At 42.1% G+C, this 20368-nt stretch overlaps 1 protein-coding gene across 4 annotated transcripts in view; it reads left to right on the forward strand.

Annotated features, from left to right (window-relative positions):
- Positions 1-20368, forward strand: part of MYO16 (myosin XVI) — a 597681-nt gene that overhangs the window by 147042 nt on the left and 430271 nt on the right. The gene's annotated exons all lie outside the window — the stretch shown is intronic.

The following is a 20368-nucleotide window of genomic DNA, read 5'->3' on the forward strand; positions in this document are numbered from 1 at the left end:
CATGTTTCACATATGATTGAAATGTCCTTTTTACAATAGTCATGAGACTGCTCCATCAGCACAACAATTGATGGACACAGCAGGTCGTAGGTCTGCTGTCTCAGTGGGCACAGCAGGTATCAGGTCTGTTGTCTTGAGCTGGGTGGTCACAGGTGAGCACAGCAATCAGCTCCTAGCCTAAGGAAAGATGCTTATCCTTAAGGAAATGCCACTGTGGGGGAAGTTGCACCTTTGTCTTAAGGCTGTTTGTTCTTGTCTTTGGGACACAGCAAATGCGTAAAGCAGATATACAATGCATGCTCAATGGCCACAGCAGGCCCTTTTGGAAAAAGAAAGTCAGACTGAATTAGGTTTACACCAAAAGGCTTCCTCATATACTCCAATATCCTATTGCTTGCCATTTATTTGTCACTCTGAAAACCAAATTTTTGGTAACTCATTCAGTGGTAAAACTGTCCCTGAGCTATTTATATTTTTTACCCTATTCAATGTGGAAAAATAATAAATTTAGTAACATACAAGGTCCCAAATCTTCCAAATAGGGATTGCGGATCTGTATCTAAGAAAAATGACAGCACATTATATACAATAGCAGCTATAATAACAAGATTAAAGTAGCTCATCTCATGGTTTGGTCTGGGCTTGCTAGTCAAACTGGAATACTCTTGAGAAGTTCTGAGTTTTGATTTTTCTTAAAATGCAATGACAGTGGCAGAGAATCTCTGAGCTGGAAGGTATCGAAGAGATCCTCTCCTCCAATCCTCTTATTTTACACGTGGAGGCACTGAGATGCAGCCAATGCACCATATTCTCTGGAAGGAACTCTCACCTCCCATTTTATTATTCTCTTATTGCTTGTAGCTCTTGTTTAATGTCCATCTCCTCTGTGAAGCTATGAAGCTATAAGCACATCGAGGGGCAGGGACACTGTCAGTCAGGCTCGCTGCACCCTCCTGCCCATCCCAGGACCTCCCGTAGTGTCGAGGGAAAGAGTGAAGTGGTTCATCCAAGTGCATCTGGAAAACCTGAATTAGAATGCATGCCTTTACATTTAAATCCTATGTTGATTTAAAAGTAATGAAGCAAAAAACACGATTTGCAAAGTCACCAAGTTTCTTGTGTAACATATCTGTGGGACAAACAGTGCCTAAGTTAGGGTTAAAAAGAAATTAAGAATAGTAAAATAATAAACCCAGAGACCAAGAGGAAACTGTATTTCCAAGAGGAAATACATATTATACTACAATGTTTCCCAAAATATTGTAATGTTTTGGGAAAACATTGAAATCATACAAACTGAATTAATACTTTTTGAGCGCTTGCTATGGGCATGGAACTCTGCTGTCACTTGTGTGAACAAAGAGCAGAAAGAGACACGAGTCTTGTCCTCAAAGAACCTACAGTCTAAGTAGAGAGAGGGAAAAAAAAGTCATCATGAAATAGTAATGAGTAGAAGTGAAGTCTGGTAGAACTGGAGTGGTTGGAGAAAGTTTCTTGGAGAATGCGATTTTTGAGAGACTCTGATCTTGGTGGTTGCTTAAAGTTTAGATGTTTGAAGGAGGGAAAGGAGAAAACCCTGCATTTGGGCAGCAGCAGGAGGGAGCAGCTACACAGAAGTGGGAGAGCCTAAACATGGAGGTCTGTCTGAAAGGAGAGGAAAGCGCGGCGAGGAGCTGCCGAGCTTGTTTTAAGTAGATAAGATTATTGCGGATACTTCAAGGTCTAATCTGGAAGCAGAATGCAGCAGGAGCCGTTGTATATCCCTAAGAAGGAAATTTATATGCTACAAATCCTTTTTAGCAAAGATTAATCAGGGATATATATCTTTAGGATGGATTGAAGGGTGAGGATAAGAACTGGAAGAAAATACACCAATAAAAAACACCATGGTGAAATTTCAATGTTAGAAGAGTGAGCTGGGTTGGGATAGTTCCAGTAGGAAAAGGAACAAAAGAACAAACCCAAGAGTCATTTTTCATGAGAAAAGTGCATTAATGCATCAAATATTTATTGAGTCTTTGTTATGGGTAAGACAGCTGTGAATGAAGCAGACAAAATCTCTACCACTATGATGCCCATCTGTGTAGTGTGGGTGACCATAAACAATAAGATAAAGTTAAACATCTAGTATAGTAGATGAATCATTAATAAGGAAGGCCTCTTTAGGGAGGCAGGGAGTTAACCATATGGATATCTAGGGAGGAGCATTTCAGGGGAGTACAAAGCCTGGAGAGGGAGCATCCCAGCCTGTTGGAGGAACTAGCATGGTGGCAGCAGATGCCTCACTGGAAAGGGTGGAAGGAGAGGAGCCAGACCATGTAGGGGCTGGGAGCGTCATGGCAAGGACTCTGTGGTGCTTAGTAGTGTTGAAGCCGTTAGAGGATTTTGAGCTGGAGGGAAACCTCGTATCACTATGAGTTAACAGGATCGGCCTGGCTGCTGCGTTCTGAACTGACTGAAGGATTCTGGGGGGCAGAAGCAGGGGAACTGGTTAGGAGGCTCTAGTGGTAAGCTTGGCGAGAAATGGCGGTGATTGGACCAAAGTGGAACAAGAGTGTGGTAAGAAATAGTCAATTTTTGGATATATTTTTAGGATAGAACTGGCAGGAAATGCTGATGAACTAGGGATCGGATGTGTATTAATTTTCTGTTGCTGCCAAAGCAAATTACTACAAATTTGGTGGTTGAAATCAGCATACATGTACTATCTTATAGTTCCATGGGTCAGAAGTCCAGAATGGGTCCCACTGGGCTGAAATCAAGGTATCATCAGGGCTGCATTCCTTTTTGGAGGTTCTAGGGAAAGTCTGTTTTCTTGACTTTTCCAGCTTCTGGAGACCGTCTGCATTCCTTGACCCATAGCCCCCTTGTCCACCTGTAGTTGGCAATGGTAGATTGAGTCTCCGTCACATACTTCGAATTCCTCCTGTTTCCTTTTCTGTTTTTACATCTCTCTGTCCAAATCTTTGCCTTCCTCTTTGGCTTTCAGGGCCTCATGTGATTACATTGGGCTCCCCGGGTAATCCAGGATCATCTCCCTTAAAATAGTTCAGCTCATTAGCGACTTTAATTCCTTTTCCCCAGATGACATAACATTTTCACATATATAACACCAGGGGGCAAAATTATGGAACCCAAATCCTACCTGCCACAGGGAGTAAGAGATTGAAAGACAATATCAAGTTTGTTTTGGCCTGAACAATTTAAAGAATGAAATGGCATTTACTGAGTTTGGGATGCCTCTAGGAGGTCAGAATAAGAGAGAAGATGTTGGGCTGGCTGGAGATATAAATTTGAGATGCATGAGCATATAGATGGTAGTGAAAGCCCAAAGACTATATGATATCTCTTATGGAAGGAGTTTAGGTAAAGATCTAAGAACCCCATGGGGTCAGCCCAGTAGCATAATGGTTAAGTTCATGTGTTCCGCTTCGGAGGCCTGGGGTTTGCAGGTTCAGATCTCAGGTGTGGACATGCACACCGCTCATCATTCCATGTGTGGTGGCATCCCATATACAAAGTAGAAGACTGGAACAGATGTTAGCTCAGTGACAATCTTCCTCAAGCAAAAAGAGGAAGATTGGCAAGATTTTTGCTCAGAGCCAATCTTCCTCACCAAAAAAATAAATAAATAAAAAAAATAAGAAGTCCAAGGACTGAGTCCCAAGAAACTCTGATATTAATAATTCAGTGAAATGAGGTAAAACAACCAGGTGCAACAAACAAGCCCTGAGCTAACATCTGTGCCAATCTTCCTCTATTTTGTATGTGAGTCGCTGCCAAAGCATGGCTGACGAATGGTGTAGGTCCCCACCTGGAATCTGAACCTGTGAACCCCGGCTGCCAAACCGGAGCATGCCAAAACTTAACCACCATGCCATGGCGCCAGCCCAAGAGGTCTTTATAATGATGAGAGAAATAAGAGCATGAATATATGCTGAAAAAAATTACTCTTTTGAGAGGGAAAAACTGGTGGCACCCAAGTAAAGGAAGAAAATTGCCGCACAAGGTCCTTGGGCATGCAGCTGATGAGGCCTGGTGCCCGAGGGAGAGTGTGGTTTGGCTAAGACCATCTCAACCCTGTCTGTAGGGTAGGGTCATGGGGAGAGATTTTATCTTCCAATCCAACATCTAGTCCATACCCATAAAGATTTTGATTCAATCAGTCTGGACCGGGGCCAGGACAGTTTTCAAAGGTGCCTTGGATGTTGTGGTGCACAGAGAGGGCTGGAAACCTCCGATCCAGGGCAATGGGAGAAAAGATGTAGCTAAATGGAGATGTGATGATGGAGCTTATGGTGGCAGTTTTACTGCATCATATACTTGTTGATGAAGGAGCTATGGCAGCTAAGAGTGAGGAGGCAAGGAGGAATAAGAATAGGAGAATGAATGGACCCGAGAAGCACATTATGAAAAAAGGGGACTTATAACTGAAATTAGATATAAAAAATAAGAACTGAAGAAAAGGATGACATGTGACTCAAAGTTTTCAGAAATGGGTCGGCATGGTGTCTATACTCCTTTGTCCTTATTCTTAACTATTTGATTTCCTACCCTAAAATTCTCCTATAGTATTTATTTATTTAAAGATTGGCACTTGAGCTAACCTCTGTTGCCAATCTTCTTTTTTTTTTCCCTTCTTCTCCCCAAAGCCCCCCAGTACGTAGTTGTAGATCCTTTTGGCTCTGCTATATGGGATGCCGCCTCAGCATGGCCTGATAAGCGGCACTAGGTCAGCTCCCAGGATCCGAACCGGCGAAATCCTGGGCCGTCGAAGTGGAGTGTGCACCCTTGCCTACTCTGCCCAGGTCCGGCCCCTCCCATGGTATTTAGAGTACAGTTTATCCTCAGGTTGCCTTCACAGAAATTATTCCACACGTATACACAGATACCATTTTGACGGACTATAATATAATCTGATAAATAGGCATTCATATTTCTTGCCTAAAATTAAGATCCTTCATTAACCACCAGTACCTGGCAAGGACTCATTAACGTATATTTTTAAGTGGAGTAAATGAATGTGGATTACGTATAGAAGGTTGTTTATATGTGAATGTTGATATAAAGATGCTAAAATCTAAGGAAGCAGTCAGATTTGACTTTTCAATTCAAAGAAGCAAGGAGTAATTTTTGTTTTGTTTGAATAATCCATCATTAATTTTGAGCTGGTTTTTGTTGAAGACGTTATTTTTGTGTGTTTGTTTTTGAATGGAGAAAAAGAACTGGATAGTGAAGTTCCACATTTTGCTTGGTGTAATGACCAATATAAGGTATTCAAAGTGATAGGGACAACAGGAAGCAGGAAAAAACAATCACGAACACACATACACAGTATTTTGTGCTCCTGCTATGTGCAACAAACTGTAATACATCCTTTCTATGCACTATTTTGTTTACTCTTTGACAGAAATAACAGAAAAATTTTTAAAGATTCTTGGAGAAGAACATCCTCAGAAGGACAACTTATATAACTTTACTACTCCTCCAAAATAGTTTCTATTGCTAATGGAAGCAAGGATGATGTTCAATAACTAAGGTCAGCATTAGGATCAAAAGATGAAGAAATAGTTGAATTCCCCTTAAATTTCAACAAAAGAGTTTGAATTTCTAATCAATTATTACATTTTAAGTACATTATTGCAATGTAAAATTAAAATATTTGTCCACAGAGCGTGTCTTAGCTTGGGCTGCCATAAAAAAATACTATCAACTGGATAGCTTAAACAACAGACATTTGTGTCTCACAGTTCTGGAGGCTGAGAGGTCCAATATGGAGGTGCCAGCGAGTTCACTGTTTGGTGAGGACTCTTCTTGGCTTGTAGATGGCCACCTTCTCACTGTGTCCTCACGTGGCAGAGAGGGGAAGCTCTAGTCTCTGTGCCTTTTCTTATAAAAACACTAATCCCATCATGGAAGCTCCCCCCACATGATCTCATCTAAAGCTACTTATCTCCTAAAGGCCCTCAACTCTTACTACCACATTGAGGATTAGAGCTTCAATATATGAATTTGGGGCAGGGTTGGGGGGAGATACACACATTCGGCCCACAGCAGATGGTACACTTCTTCATTACTTGGAGTGACCCAAGTATGATGTAGTGGTTATATCCATTACTTCTTCTGTGTCTCTCATCTACCTTGGAAACTCTCACATGACTGCCAATAGACCTCATTGTATCAGAGGAAAACTATTAATTTCTTGCAAATTTAAGAAGTTAAATTGCATTGAGAAGGCAAGCAGTCTCTTTAGAGGTGTCATAACCTCTCTAGTGTGTTTTTCTTCTCCTGGAAATGTATCCAGGAAGAAGTTTTCATTTAGTCATGGTAGATAGTCCTATTTTCATTTATCTTTAAGCTATTCGAATAGTCAAATGTACACATTTATACAATTGACACAGTAAAAATATCGCCATAAGAACAAACCTTTCCATTTAAATTATTGTTTAAATCTTTGCAGATTGCATATTTGTATAAATAATTTCCTCTCTTATTTCCAAGTACTTCCTTTGGCTTACTGAGTATAAAGAATCAAATGCACTTTATCAAAGACCAACATGTTATTCACGCCAAGTTTTGTAGCATGTTGCTTAGAAGCAATTCAGGATTTTTGTTGAACTTCATAAATGTTGCATTTTGGTAAGTGCATTTTTCCTATCTTTGAGGCTTTATTGTTCTCTTCTGGGAGCTGGTGATATTTTAGTGTGCAACTTGTCATTCTAATATACTGCATCAGTCTAAACTGTGTTCAGCAATTCTTTTCCATCTAAAAAGGAAAATTTGTTCTAAATTTTCTTTTTGGGCTTTTAATTCAACTATCTTTGACTCATACCATGCAAAAGAAAAGCGAGAGGGTGAGAGACAGAAAGAGAAAGACAGAGTGGAAGAGTTAAAGCGAGAGAGAGAGGAAGTGTCTGTATGCAGAGAAAAGTTAAATGCGAATGCACTTCCTCTATTAGAATTGCTCTCCCAAATATCTGTCAGTTTTTACTAATTAGTCCACAATATGTTACAATATGTTCCTACTAAAAGTCACATAAATGGCAATGGAGTGACTTCCTTATGCTTTTATTATCTAGTGTTTTGCAGGCATACTCAGCCCTGGTGATGCTTTACATGACTTGAGTCAGTTAGTTCTCCTGATGACCATATATAATAGGTAGGATTTTCTCCCCAGTATAACCGTGAGAACATTGAGCCTTAGAAGAACTGTTTACTTTCCCGTGTCTACCTGCATGTGGAAACCATATTTTGTTCACCGCACTATACTGTCTCTCAAGTTGATTTCTTTTTTTTTTTAGCTACTTTATTGAGGTATGATTGACATGCAAACAGCTGTGCATATTTACTCTATACAACTTGAGGAGTTTGGAGATAAGTATATACCTGTGAAACCATCACCAGAATCAAGGCCATAAACTTACCCATCACCTCCAGAACTTTCCTCTCACTCCTTTAATTTTTTTTAATTAAAATTGTTTTTTCTTTTGTGGTAAGAACACTTATATCACCTCTCAAGCTGATTGATTTCTCGTGGTAAATGAGCTGCACCATCAACTCCACACGTTGGCTGGCCTCCGCTGCTGTGGGAAACTCTTTCTTCCCCTTGTCTAGTGGGCTCTCTGCTCACTGTCAAGGGAATGGCCAAAGGAGGGAACAGCTGTTCTCTATGTTCTGGCATTTTTCCTCCTTTTTCCCTGATCAGCCCTGCCCCCTTTTTTGTTACAATTTCAGAGAATTTATTTATTAATTTATTTGCCAAGTATTTGCTGAGGTCTTGTTTTGTTTCAGCCACACAAAGTGCTTTAAGCATAGTTGCAGACCCATAATGTCCAACTTCATTTATATCTCCATTTTAACCTAAAATTTGAAGTAGGCTCTTAGGAAAAAAGGAAAATATCAGTTACAACAATGTGAGACTCTCTTTCCTCTTCCTGCCTCTCAGAACCCTGGCCCCCAGTTTCTGCAGAGGACTAAGTTCTGAGGTCCAGGGTGTAAGGCTCTGACCCTAACACTCTTCTCTTTCTACCCATCCTCCCTGGAAGGCCTCACCTTTTCTCATTGCATCCACTTTGACCCACGCTAGATTCCCAAATCATTTTCAGACCTTTCTGCTGAACTCTGGACTCCATCTTTCTGATGGCTGATATTTCTAACTTGTCATGTTCAAAATTAAATATCTATCCCCATTTCCTCTCAAACCAAAATTTCCTCTTCTGTTCTCTATTTCAGTTAATGTCATCACCATTGCCCTGGGCTTCTGGCCCAGAAATCTTGATGTCATGTTGATTTAGGTGCAAATTTGTAAAGCCTTGATGGTTTCACCTCCTCTGAATAATTTACAGGAAGTATTAACTGTTGGTGTATTATACAGAACCCTCTAAGAATAAGCCTAGAATGCAGTGGATGCTCAATATGTATCGGATGATCCATTGATAGACTGAACATCTCCTCCCTTAGAAATTTATAAGTAAATCATTAGGACCAAGTTTTCACTCTCCTACCAACCCCCACCCCCAAACATGTAGCCTTGGGTCAGAGAATAAATTTCAGATATTCCTTGAGTGTTTTTAAATGAAACGTGAAATGAGACTGCCTGTTAACTTAGAGCTCATGAGCACCCCAGCCCACTCCTTGCATTCACTAGCTTGGCATAGAAGTGAAAATTGTGAAGTAGTTGGTTAGCACATAATTTATATTTCTTTTAATTTTTAAAATTTATTTTTATTTATTTTTCGTACCTAGAGCATAAAAAAGAAGCCAATTATAAATTTTCACTGCTGCCATTTAATTAATGCTGCCTATAAGAAGACGACCCATTTACTCCGGTACTGTTTCCCAGTGGCCGCTATGGACTTCTACTGAAAGCAGCCTCATTCTCTCTCCGTAACCTCTCCGTGACCAGCTGTGCAAATAGGCAGTTAGGTGACAATCAATAAGAGGATTTAAGCTGAACCCTATAGAAATTGAAACCAAGGCCCTGCCACCTTTAGAATGGTAGTCAAATTCACCGAGTAGGTACCCAGCTCTGGTTTCCTACATGCATGTATTATGAACAAATTTGGGTGTCATGTGTGTTAAGTGCTCCATGAGGGTAATTATTTCTACAACTCAAAATTAGGAGTATATACTTCACATAGAATGTAGGTAGACCCTCCCTAGAATAGTTGGATTCAACTAATGTGAGTATGTCCTGTATTAGATATTTGGGGTTGTAAAGCAAATATAGAGTGTCATACTGTCTTTAAGGAAGAAATAGGGAAAAAGAAAATTCCCAGTGAAAAGACACAGCAATATGCTGTTGTATGCACCTTTCATGTTCTAGAGTGACACCAGGCCTGGGCAAAGTGAGGGAAATGACAGCTGTATCAGATTCACCCCATCTTATTGACTTCTCAAAGATATGAGAACAGACACCTCAGGAAGCTAACCTGTGAATGACCCCATTCCTCTAACTTGGCAGAGGAGAGGAAGATGTGGGAAGATGTAGCTCCACTGAGGTATTTTCTGAGGCAGACACAGGAACACACTTGTAACAGACACACTTCTAAATCTTAGCGCAAAGGACGAGTTGTTCAGCTCCAGGCACGTGTCTGCATCAGAGCTCTGGAAGGCTAAATGTGTTCAGCCCCTGTACATGCTGAATCCAGCAACCCTGGGCAGTTTCGAATTTCACAGAGCTATGTTCACTGGCCTATGATGCTTTCAATTAATAGGAAACAGCTGCTAGGTAATAAAATGTGCCCATTTCGAAAGCATTTATAGAATCATAAAGAGCTGGGAATTAAGTCCATTTAAATTCTGAGGTATTCTGTATGAATTTCATGAGTGCCTTAATATTTCACCAATACCAAATTCATATTCCTGAGAAGTATTAATTATTTTAACTGCCTGCTACGTAGTCACAACTTTACCAGGTACTGTGAGAGTAACTGAAAAGAAGTAGAGAAAAAAGTGTGCTTCATAAGCATTTATAATCTCAATGGAAACACATACTGTCCTTTATAAAACAAACAAACTAGAACTGATCCATTTGAAAGGAATTGTAGTAGATATTCATTGGGGTGAGGTGGGGATGAGATGAATCTGAAACTCTGCTCTGTCTGTGGAAAGTTTCGGAGTTTTGTAGGTTGAGAGAAAGGGGCTTTTTGACTCTACCTTGTGTGCACAAACAGAGGTGGAGAAAAGCAGCTTCCCGACAGGAGAGCCTCATGACAGAAGCACCTCTGGGAGTTCACACCAAGGGTTCTACCTCTGCAGGTGGGATGATGAGTTCCATCCCTCTCCTCATATTCGGAGCCGTGCGCCCCCAACCAGGGCACTCTCTGTGCCTCACTTCCCTGTTTTGCAAATAAGGTTAAGAGGCAGAGGTGAATGTCTCTCATAAATGGCTGTGAGGATTAGTTAGATAATATATGCCAGGAACTGAAAATGACATCTGTCATGTATTACTACATATGTAATAAACGTTAGTTACTATTATGATTTGACAGGGAATTAAGAGAGAGTATTGGGGCGATAAAGAGTGGCTAACTAATGACCTCGATTGGCATGTAATTCAGAGTGGGTTTTAATACATAGGAATGAAAGCATAGCTTTAGGAATGTTTGGGGCAATTGTATTATAAATTACAATGAAATAGAGGGAAAAAAGATTGAAGATAGACACATAAGCTCAGGGCATTAACATAAACATGAGATAATGAGAAACAGAAATTGGATAGTACCTTTGGAAACAGATTGAAAGTGAAAAATTCACATTATTTACCTGACTGAGCAATTTTCATTCATTCTTTTCTGCTAAGACATTGCGTGTGTTTTATATATATGTGTGTGCATATATATATACACATATATATGTTATATATATATAGTATAATATACATAGTTTTATGTATATAGCATAGTATGTGCCAATCATCTCCCTAAACACTTTATGCATTGTCTCGTTTAATCCCCAAAATAATCCTATGAAGTACTATACTGGGTTAAATAGTGTCCCTCCAAAATTCCTGTCCACCCAGCACCTGTGAATATGACCTTATCTGGACCTAGAGTCTTTGCAGGTATAATCAAGTTAAGTTCATGTCATACTCAGTTAGGGTGAGACTTCCTCCAATGACTGGTGCCCTTATAAAAGAGGGAGAGAGTTGGACCCAGAAACACGGAGGGAAGACGGCCATGTGCACATGAAGGCAGAGACTGGAGTGATGCAGCTGCAAGCCAAGCAGCTCCAGGGATGGCCAGCAGCCCCAAGAAGCTAGAAGAGAGGCATTGAATGGCTCCTCCCCTCAATGCCTACAGAGCGAGCTTGGCCTCTCCGACACCCTGATTTCAGACTTCTGGCCTCCGGTACTGTGAGAGAATAAATTTCTATTGTTTTAAGGCCCCAGTTTGTAGGATTGTTCCAGCAAATGCAGGGACATACAAATACTGCCTCAGTTTTACAGATTAGCATACTAGGGTTTAAGGAGGTTAGACAAGTTGCTCCAGGTCAGAGTGCTAATAAGGGAGAGAGCTGGGATTCAAACCCACGTGTGTCTTTCCTTAGAGTCCAAGTTATTAACTGCTGCATTCTGTTCCCTCAATTTTCATGCCATACTAAGACTAGGGTGACCCTGCATTAGTCATGTGTTCCTGGTGTAAATGAGGAGGAGACTTCTAAATCCTCTTCCACTTCCAACGTTCTGTGACCCTGAAATGTTAGAGCCCGTTGCTCCATTCTCACTGTAACTGTCATTTGAGGCTGTTCAGACAGCAGCTTGAGAACACAGTTGAGACTAGCAGAGAGGAGGCTGTGAGCAGTGGAAAAGTTCAGACTCTGAGCCTCCTTTCCCTCCTTCTGATTCCTCCATTCTTGTTGGTGGCAATTTTGACACTCAAATTTCTGTCTGGTATATACGTTGCCATTTAGCAACTGTTTCTGAGGACATCTGCACACTGATCCCTCCATCACCGTATTCCAGGATGCAAATGGCCCTCCGGTCAGCCCAAAGCAGTGGTGTGTGGCGGTGCAAGAGGGTCCCTGAGCCAGGACTCATCTCCATGGGGCTCATTTCTGCCCTTAAGGGAAGTCCTGTCTGCTTATAGCATTCTGCAAGTCTACTGAGTGTGGAGAGCATAAGACTCTGCTCCCTCCTCCTCTCATTTTGTCCTGGCCCCTCCTTCCCTCCAGAGCCCCCTCCCCACCCCAGACCACAGCTCCCTTCCCTACAACCCCTCCCAGCAATTCCCTCCCTCATCTCTTCTGCAGCCCTGTGGTGGTAACATGCAGGCCTCCTGAGGAAAGATGCATTCTTTGAACAGTGGTTTTAATGAATGCGGAGTATTGGATTGTGTTGTTAGAAGACACTGGGAAAGCGTCTAGTCCAAAATCCTGAGTTTGGAACCTCCCTTCTAGATCTTTTTTTAAAGTGTTTTCAGAGAGAATCAATTTCTTCTTTACTTATGCTGAAGCCATTCTCCCTCTCTGGCAACTGTGGAGAAATGGCTCTCTCATTAATTCTGTGTTTGCAGCCTGCAGCTCACTCCCTGCCTCAGGCCGGATGCTTCCAGTGACCCCCAGCGGTACCCGGGGGAGAGGAAGAATTGATGGAAGTGCTCTGGGCTCTGGATATGTGTGTGGCGGGGGGAAGGTGTGGAGAGAGACATTTATTTTAAGAAACTGGCTCACGCAATTGTGGGATTGGCAAATTTGCAATCTGTGGGGCAGGCTGGTAGGCTGGAGATTCAGGTAAGAGTTAATGTTGGAGTCTTGAGTCCAAAATCTGCAGGCAGGAAACTCAGGCAGGGCTTCTCTGTTGCAGTCTTGAGGCAGAATTCCTTCTCCTGGAAACCTCAGCCTTTGTTCTTAAGGTGTCAACTGATTGGATGAGGCCCACTCACTCACATTGTGGAGGGTAATCTGCTTTACTCAAAGTCAATTGATTGAAAAGTTAATACATCTAAAAACTACCTTCTCAGCAATGTGTAGACTGGTGTTTGATCAAACAACTGGGCACAATGGCCTCATCATGTTAATGCATAAAATTAGCCATCACAGACTTTCCCAGGGTACTAGTGAGAGCTAGATTGATGGAGTGTTTACTGTGATCCAGGCACTGTTCTAAGTGCTTTAAATGGACTGACTTTAATCCTCGCTGTAGACCTCTGATCTCAGAACAAGTCTAAAATCAGGCTTAGATTCATTGAGCAACTTGCTCACAGTTTACACAGCTGGTTATGGTAGCCTCAGATTAAAACCCAGGTAATCTAGCTCCAGGGCCTGTTGACAAATAAAAACAAATCTGGACTGAACTAAGGAGACTCAATTCGAAAATACTATTGCAATAGGGAGAATGCTCTGACCTCAGGACCTGTGAGCATCTCAAAATAGGATGGAAAAGGCTTTTCTTTTATAGGATGGGGGAAACAGGGCTAGCAGGAGCTTTGTGGGAGGGGGGCCAGGGGCTTGGGTGAGCAGACAGCGTCATTGGTGGGTTGACAGGACATCTTTCTCTCTGCAGCCAGTTTATTTTTGGAATGAGCTGTCAGGGGAAGACGTTCAGCACCTTAGTGTTTGCTTAAACTTGAGGATGCGTCAGAGTCTGGGCCTGTGGGGAGGAGAGAAGGCGGAGTAGAGTTCGGTCAAGTCAAGTCAATGGCTAAGTAGTGAGTGATTGTGAGCGCTTGGTCACCGTGTGCTCTCAAGTCTAAGCTACCCTGGAGATCAGTACGAGTGTTTGGAATTAATCATTAACTGAAGAACAAATTATTTTTCCTGAGGATATTGTATGATGTTGTACATGAAAAGTCAGGACTTTTCATTTTTATTGCTGAAATCTGTGTTCATTTACTTCAACCTCCTCATCTCTAGCGTATGTTATTCTACTTCTCTTACTTTTTACAAATAGATTTTAATAGCACCTCATGAGTGATGAGATAAGCATATCAACCTTCAACACATTTCATTGATTCATTCACTCATTCATTCAAAATTAACGGTTCATTCTTTCAAGTTTACACAACAGTGGGCTAGGTATTGGGGATATTGAGAGGAGTAGAGCCTCGTCTCTGCAACCTGGCAGGAGGAGAGACAGCTACAGCAAACAAAGGCTGTGGGTATTTAAAGTCTATAGGAGAAGGTAGATGGGTGGCAGGGCCAGTGGGGTCAGAGAGGAGTGGGAGGAGCAGGGGACAAAGGAAATGGCTTCTCTTGGCTCTTCTGAGTCAGGAAACTAAGCTGAAGGTAAACTGATCAAAGACCTGAAGTCCTGGAAGAGAGTGTAATGTTCCAGAACTGCAGGCATTTGGCATGATTGGGGTTGGGGAGGTTAGCATGGGTCTGCAGAGACCTTAGCGGCTCTTCAAAGCTGGGAGTTGGAATATGAAAGAGGGGTTGTGGGTCTTACCCAACTGTGTTCAACTGTAGATGAGCACTCGCGACAGTTCTGAATTTCCATATTCCCAATGTGGACATTGCCACCCCTTTCCTCCTTGAGACAGTGACTTAAAGCTTTTTCTGGTCATCCAAAGGAATGGCAACATGGCGGCAAGAGCATAAAGGTAGAAACTAATCTTTTAGGTGTCATTCCTTACTTTTTAAAATCAGTCTTCTTATATGAATATAAGAAAAAGTATAGAAGCACTTTTAAAAAAGCACATTAAAGAAAATTTTTAAGCCAATAGTTTCCATATTTTAGGGAAGAGGAAGGCAGATGATGGGTTCTGATATGTACAATGAAATCTCGTCTCATAATTTTACAGTCTTACTCCTCTATGTCAACTTCTTCTCTGTACGATATTGCTCTTAGACCTGCTTTCTTTTGAGTAAGGTAAATGTCTAATAAGAATTATGGCAGAACCTGTAATTTCTAACTCTGCACACTCTCAAGTTATGATTAAATTGAAACTGAAAAAAACAAAAATTTTAGTTCACGGGGTTAATGCCGCAGCTAAGATCTCTGATCCATCAAATTTAAGCCAGTGCTGCTGCCGCTGGTATAAACCGAGAGTTTTCTGATTCATTGTGCTTGGGACAGTCTATGAAAAGAGAAAAAAAGTGACTTGTAATTTTCATGGGAAAAAGGCGGAATCTGTCAGAGGCCCAGACTCCTGCTTGTGCGCCAGTGCAGCCACACGACAATCTGTAGGTCATCTTTGTGTTTGACAGTATGACTATAGTGCACTCCAGAGCAAAATGCTTCATAGGGAAAATGTAGAATTACCATTCATAAGAGCGGAGAAGTTGTTTAGTGCGTGCAAGAAGGGACAGAACGAAATATATTATCAGAGTTTTTTCTGAGATTTTTCAGCACACAGACAATTTCTAGGAAAGAGACATTTATAAATGCTGTTTTGTACAGCAGTCCATTGATAAGAAGGTTCAAACTCGCCCACTAGACCCGCTCCCTCTGGCCTTGTCAAGATTGTCATTCCTCACGTTGTCCACTTCATTATCCACAACACAGGAAGATTTCCATGGAAGAAAAATGCTGTAATATTGTCCAAAGTAAAAAGAAAACAAACCAAAATGAAACTAAACCACCTCCTTTTCATTCCACAAAAAATCTCCTCAGAAGAGCTGTCTGTACTCATGGTCTCCTGTCTCTTTCCTCCGTTGTCTCTTTGAAGACACTCCCATCAGGCTTTCTCTCAATGATTCCACAAACCTGCTACCTGCTCTTGTCAGTGATCTCCTTGTTGCCAAGTTCTCAGGATGTTGCTTAGTCCCCATCAGTCGACTAGAAGCAGCATGTGACATCCTCAGTCATGTCTCCCTTCTCCAGTGACTCTCTTGACTTGGTTTCTGGACCTGTTCTCTCTCTTAGTTCTCTATGTACCTCGCTAGTCCCACCTTCTCAGTTTTCTTTGCAGGATATTCCTCAACTTTTCAAACTTTGAACACCTTAGTATCCCAAGACTTTAGACAATTCTAGGAAATAGACATTTGTAAATGCTGTTTTGTACAGCAGCCCATTGACAACAAGGTTCAAGTGCACACTAGACTCCCTCCCTCTGGCCTTCTCAAGATCGTCATTCTTCCAGTTGTGCACTTGACTATCATTGGGAGGTATCATTGGGAATTATTGGGAGAAAGCCTGATGGGAGTGTCTTCAAAGAGATGTTGGAGGAAAGAAACAGGAGACCATTCTCTATCTACCTTCACTCTCTACGAAACTGCATCCTGTGCCATGTGTATACTGAGAACCCCAATTTTTATTCCCAGCCAAGACCTTTTCCCTGGATGTCAGACTTTTCTACAGCATGTCCTTGTGGCATCATGTACAAGCTTGTCCACTCTCACACTCTTGGTTTTCCCTGACAAGACCAGCTCCTCCATCAATGAATTACTCCATTCTACCATTTGTTCATGTCAAACATCTTGGAGTCTTTCTTGACTCCTCTCTTTCTCTTCACCCCTCTCTGATCCAGGAGCACATTCTGTTGGCTCTACCTCTGAAGGGCATTCATAATTTGCCTACCTCCCCCCACTTCTGTGGCCGCTCTCCTCTAAGCCATTATCATCTCTTGCCTGGATTATTGTAATAGTCACCTACAGTATCACTCTGCTTCTAACCACACCCCCAACAATCCATCTACCAACAGCCAGAATAATCCTTCTAACACTTGAATAATTTTTAGTGCCCCTATATGCTTATTTAGTACCCCAAATATTCAATGGCTTCTGGGCTCACTCAGAATAACTACTGAGTCCTTGCCACCGGCAAGAAGACCCTATGACATCTGCTCCCTGTCCTGTCCTATTTCAGCCAATTTTCTGATCTCATCTTATCCTATTTTCCCTCTCACATGCTCTTCCTGAGCCACTCTGGCATCCTTTACTTTCCTCAAAAATGTCACACCTTCTCCTGGCTCAGGGCCTTTGCACTTTTTGATCTAGATTCCACATGAATCATTCATTCACCTGCTTCAGCTCTCTGCTCAAATGTTACTTGATCAGAGAGACTTTCTCTGACCCTCCTATGTGACTTTCATAAGGGATTTCTAAAGCCATGCAGCTGCTTTGTGTTTCTCTCTCTTTGGGTTTGGAATGGAATAATAAGAATGTAGTTAGGATTTTGTCTTCAGAGACTCTTTCCCCCTATAACTTAGTTGCCATTCATGACCCTCCATAATTTTATTATTCCAGTAGTACTTTCCATTTCTCTGTTTTGTGCACCATAGACAGTGTCACTCAAGAGTGGTCTCAGGAGAACAGCATCACCCTCACCTGGGAGCTTTTTAGAAATGCAGATTAGTGTGGTTCCCCTCCCCCCCCAGTCCTGCTGAGTCAGAAACTCTGGGAGTGGGCCCAGCAATGTGTTTCAACCAGCCCTCCAGGTGACTGCGATGTGTGCTGATGCTTTACTTAGATTCTAATGGTTTTCAGCTGGCCATGTGTGTCTCAGTTACTCTTGGGATCCACTGAAAGTCTCTGTTCAGGGGACCGAGATGCTAAATATTGTGCAGTCTGTGGGACAGTGACAAACAAAAATAATTGTCCTGCCTCACATGCCCCAATCATCCCTCTGGAGAACACGATGAATCGGGCCTAACAGAAATGTTGCCATGCCTTGCATACAGAGGCTGGTTCCCTGCCTCTGTTACTTTCCTCACTCTGTTTCTTATCCTTATCTCCATCTCAAAATGTCTATATTCTGTTCGTCTTTCAGGGCTTGAATTAAATGGTACCTCCTTCAGGAATCTTCCCTGATTTCCTAAGCTGAAAGAATAATACTTCCTCTCGGTACTCCCATAGGCATTTTATCCATGGATCTAGAATTTACTTATTTATATCTGCCTTCTAATATAATTCTTGATATAAATGTCTTACCTTCCCTACTCTATGAAACTCAGGACAGGATTACGTCTTCCATTACTTTCTGTCCCAAGCAGAGCTGCTAGCTTGTGATAGGCTCATAGTAGAAACCCTTTTTCTGTTCCTTCCTCCTTGGACTGTAGCAGCCCCTGAGCACAAGAAACGCAGAGCACTACTGATTGATTTAGCAACGTCTGGAAATATAAAAAATAAAAAAGGAAATACCCGCACATCACAATCCATGACCAGACTCTCATGGGAAACATCTACAAGCAAGAAATCTGTGTCTGATAAATGAGCCGCTTCATGCAGATATGGTGCATGATATAAGAGGCTATAATTTCAGCTCACTCAAGCCGTGTGATTCTAGAAGCCATTTTGAATACCCTGGGGCAACATAGATTAGACAATTGCCTCTATTTCCTTCTCAGTTGAAACTGATTCTATAAGAAAACAAGATCACTTTCTTGTTCTAATAAAATGAAGATCACAAACACAATTTTATGTCCAATCTGAATTTTAGAAAGATAAGGCTTGAAGTTAAACCTATGAGTCTAGGGTCTCTGTGTTCACCCTCTGAATTTCCTTTCCAAGTGGGACAAATGATAGAGAGTAACGTGCTTTGTGCGTCTGGGAACTCTGGAGAAGTTAAGATAGGTTGCCTTCTTCAAAAACAGAAAGGCTATGGGAACTGGATGATAATTAGGTGCCACTGGTGGAGGATTTTTTTTTTTTTTCACCTGGTAGGATTATCTTGAGCAGGAAGGGTGTTGTATGAGTCTGCTCGTGCTGCCGTAACAAAAATGCTATAGACTGGGTGGCTTAAACAGTGAAAGTGAATTTTCTCCCAGTTTGGGAAGCCAGAAGTCCCACATCAAGGTGCCAGCAAAATCGGTTTCTGGTGCGGACTCTTCCCAGCTTGCAGACAGCTGCCACCCAGCATGTCCTCTACACCCAGGGCTTTCTGGTGTCTCTTATAAGGACGCAAGTCCTGTTGGATTAGGATCCCACCCTCATGACATCGTTTAATTGTCTCCTTAAACGGTCCTTTCTACAAATACAATCACATGGGGGGTTAGGACTTGAACATACGAACTTTGGGAGGACACAATTCAGTCCATAACAGGTTTATTTTGGTTGACTTTTCATTTCAAGGAACCTGTGTTAGTATGGGTCCACCGAAAAGCAGATACCAAGATGAAATTAGATGTGCAAGAGATTTTGGGAGAAACATCAGCAAGGAGAAAGGAGGAAGGGCTCAAAGGAGGCTGGGAGCCTTCAGAACACACTGTTGGTGTGACCCCAGTTGTGTTAGTTTGCTAGGGCTGCCATAACAGTGTACCGCAGGCTGCATGGCTTAACCAAGAAGCATTTATTTTCTCTCAGTTCTGAAGGCTAGAAAGTCAAGATCAAGGTGTCAGAAGGTTTGATTTCTTCCGAGGCCTCTCTCCTTGGCTTGCAGATGGCTGTCTTGCTGTGTCCTCACATGGTCATCCCTCCGTCCATACGTGTCTGTGTCCTGATCTCCTCTTCTTAGAAGGACAGTGGTCAGGTTGGATTAGGGCCACCCTAACAACCTCATTTAACCTTAGTCGCCTCTTTAGAGACCCCATCTGCAAATACAGTCACCTTCTGTGGTACTGGCGGGTTTAGGACTTCAGCATGTGGATTTTGGGAGACACAAGTCAGCCCGTAATACCAATAAAGGAGAGAAGGAAGCAGAGGTAGGAGCAGGGAAAGTTTCATGGTGCGGCACAGTTCTAAGAAGGCCCTCTACTAGTCTGACAAGTAGTGCTCCTGTCAAAGCTGGCTGTCAGAGAGCCCCACATCTTGCAGGAATGGGCCCGCATTGGGACCCCTGCTGCACTCCATCGTTTTGACGGGAGGCAGCTTGTGAAAAACCTGGCATTGGTGTGATTTGGGCACTGCAGGGGGTACAACCGTTTCTGACCAAGAATAGTTGCCAATTTCATATGGTCCAACCTTGGTTTAGTTGCGTATTCTCAAATTTGAAGTAGAGTTACATCACTTCACACATTGCCTAATAACAGAGACTCATATATAATGACTGATTCCACGCTGTGGAAGAATCCTATGCAGTTAACTGAAGAGGTGCCTTTGGTATAAATATACACACAGCCAAGTACAACTAGGTTAAAATCCACTTCTCAGGGGTTAGCAGGCTAACTGTAGTGTCCTGTTCCTAGGGGTTTGGTAAACAGCTGTAACAAAGGTGTTTATGGCGAGTCCCTGGCCTGGCTCTGGCCTCGGGGTTTTGGTGCCTTTTAGTGAGATAATTATAATCTCACAGACTCTTCTGTGTGTTCCGTGCTGATGTTTTCTTCACATTGAACCACACCAGACTGGTGCCTCCCTCCTTCAGAGCTGAGCTGCCAAATGCAGGAAAATCACAGCCTCTGTGCTGTTCCTGAGAGTTTGCCTTTTGTCCATTGTAAAGCTTTTATTTATGGGCTGCTTGAGTGTCCTAACTTTGTAGCTGGGATGAGTGGAAAATATATTGAATCTATTGACTGTAGAAAGATAATCCAAAAAGAACTTAATAGATTTG

The sequence above is a fragment of the Equus przewalskii genome, chromosome 16 (genome assembly GCF_037783145.1).
Source record: "Equus przewalskii isolate Varuska chromosome 16, EquPr2, whole genome shotgun sequence".
NCBI lineage: Eukaryota > Metazoa > Chordata > Mammalia > Perissodactyla > Equidae > Equus > Equus przewalskii.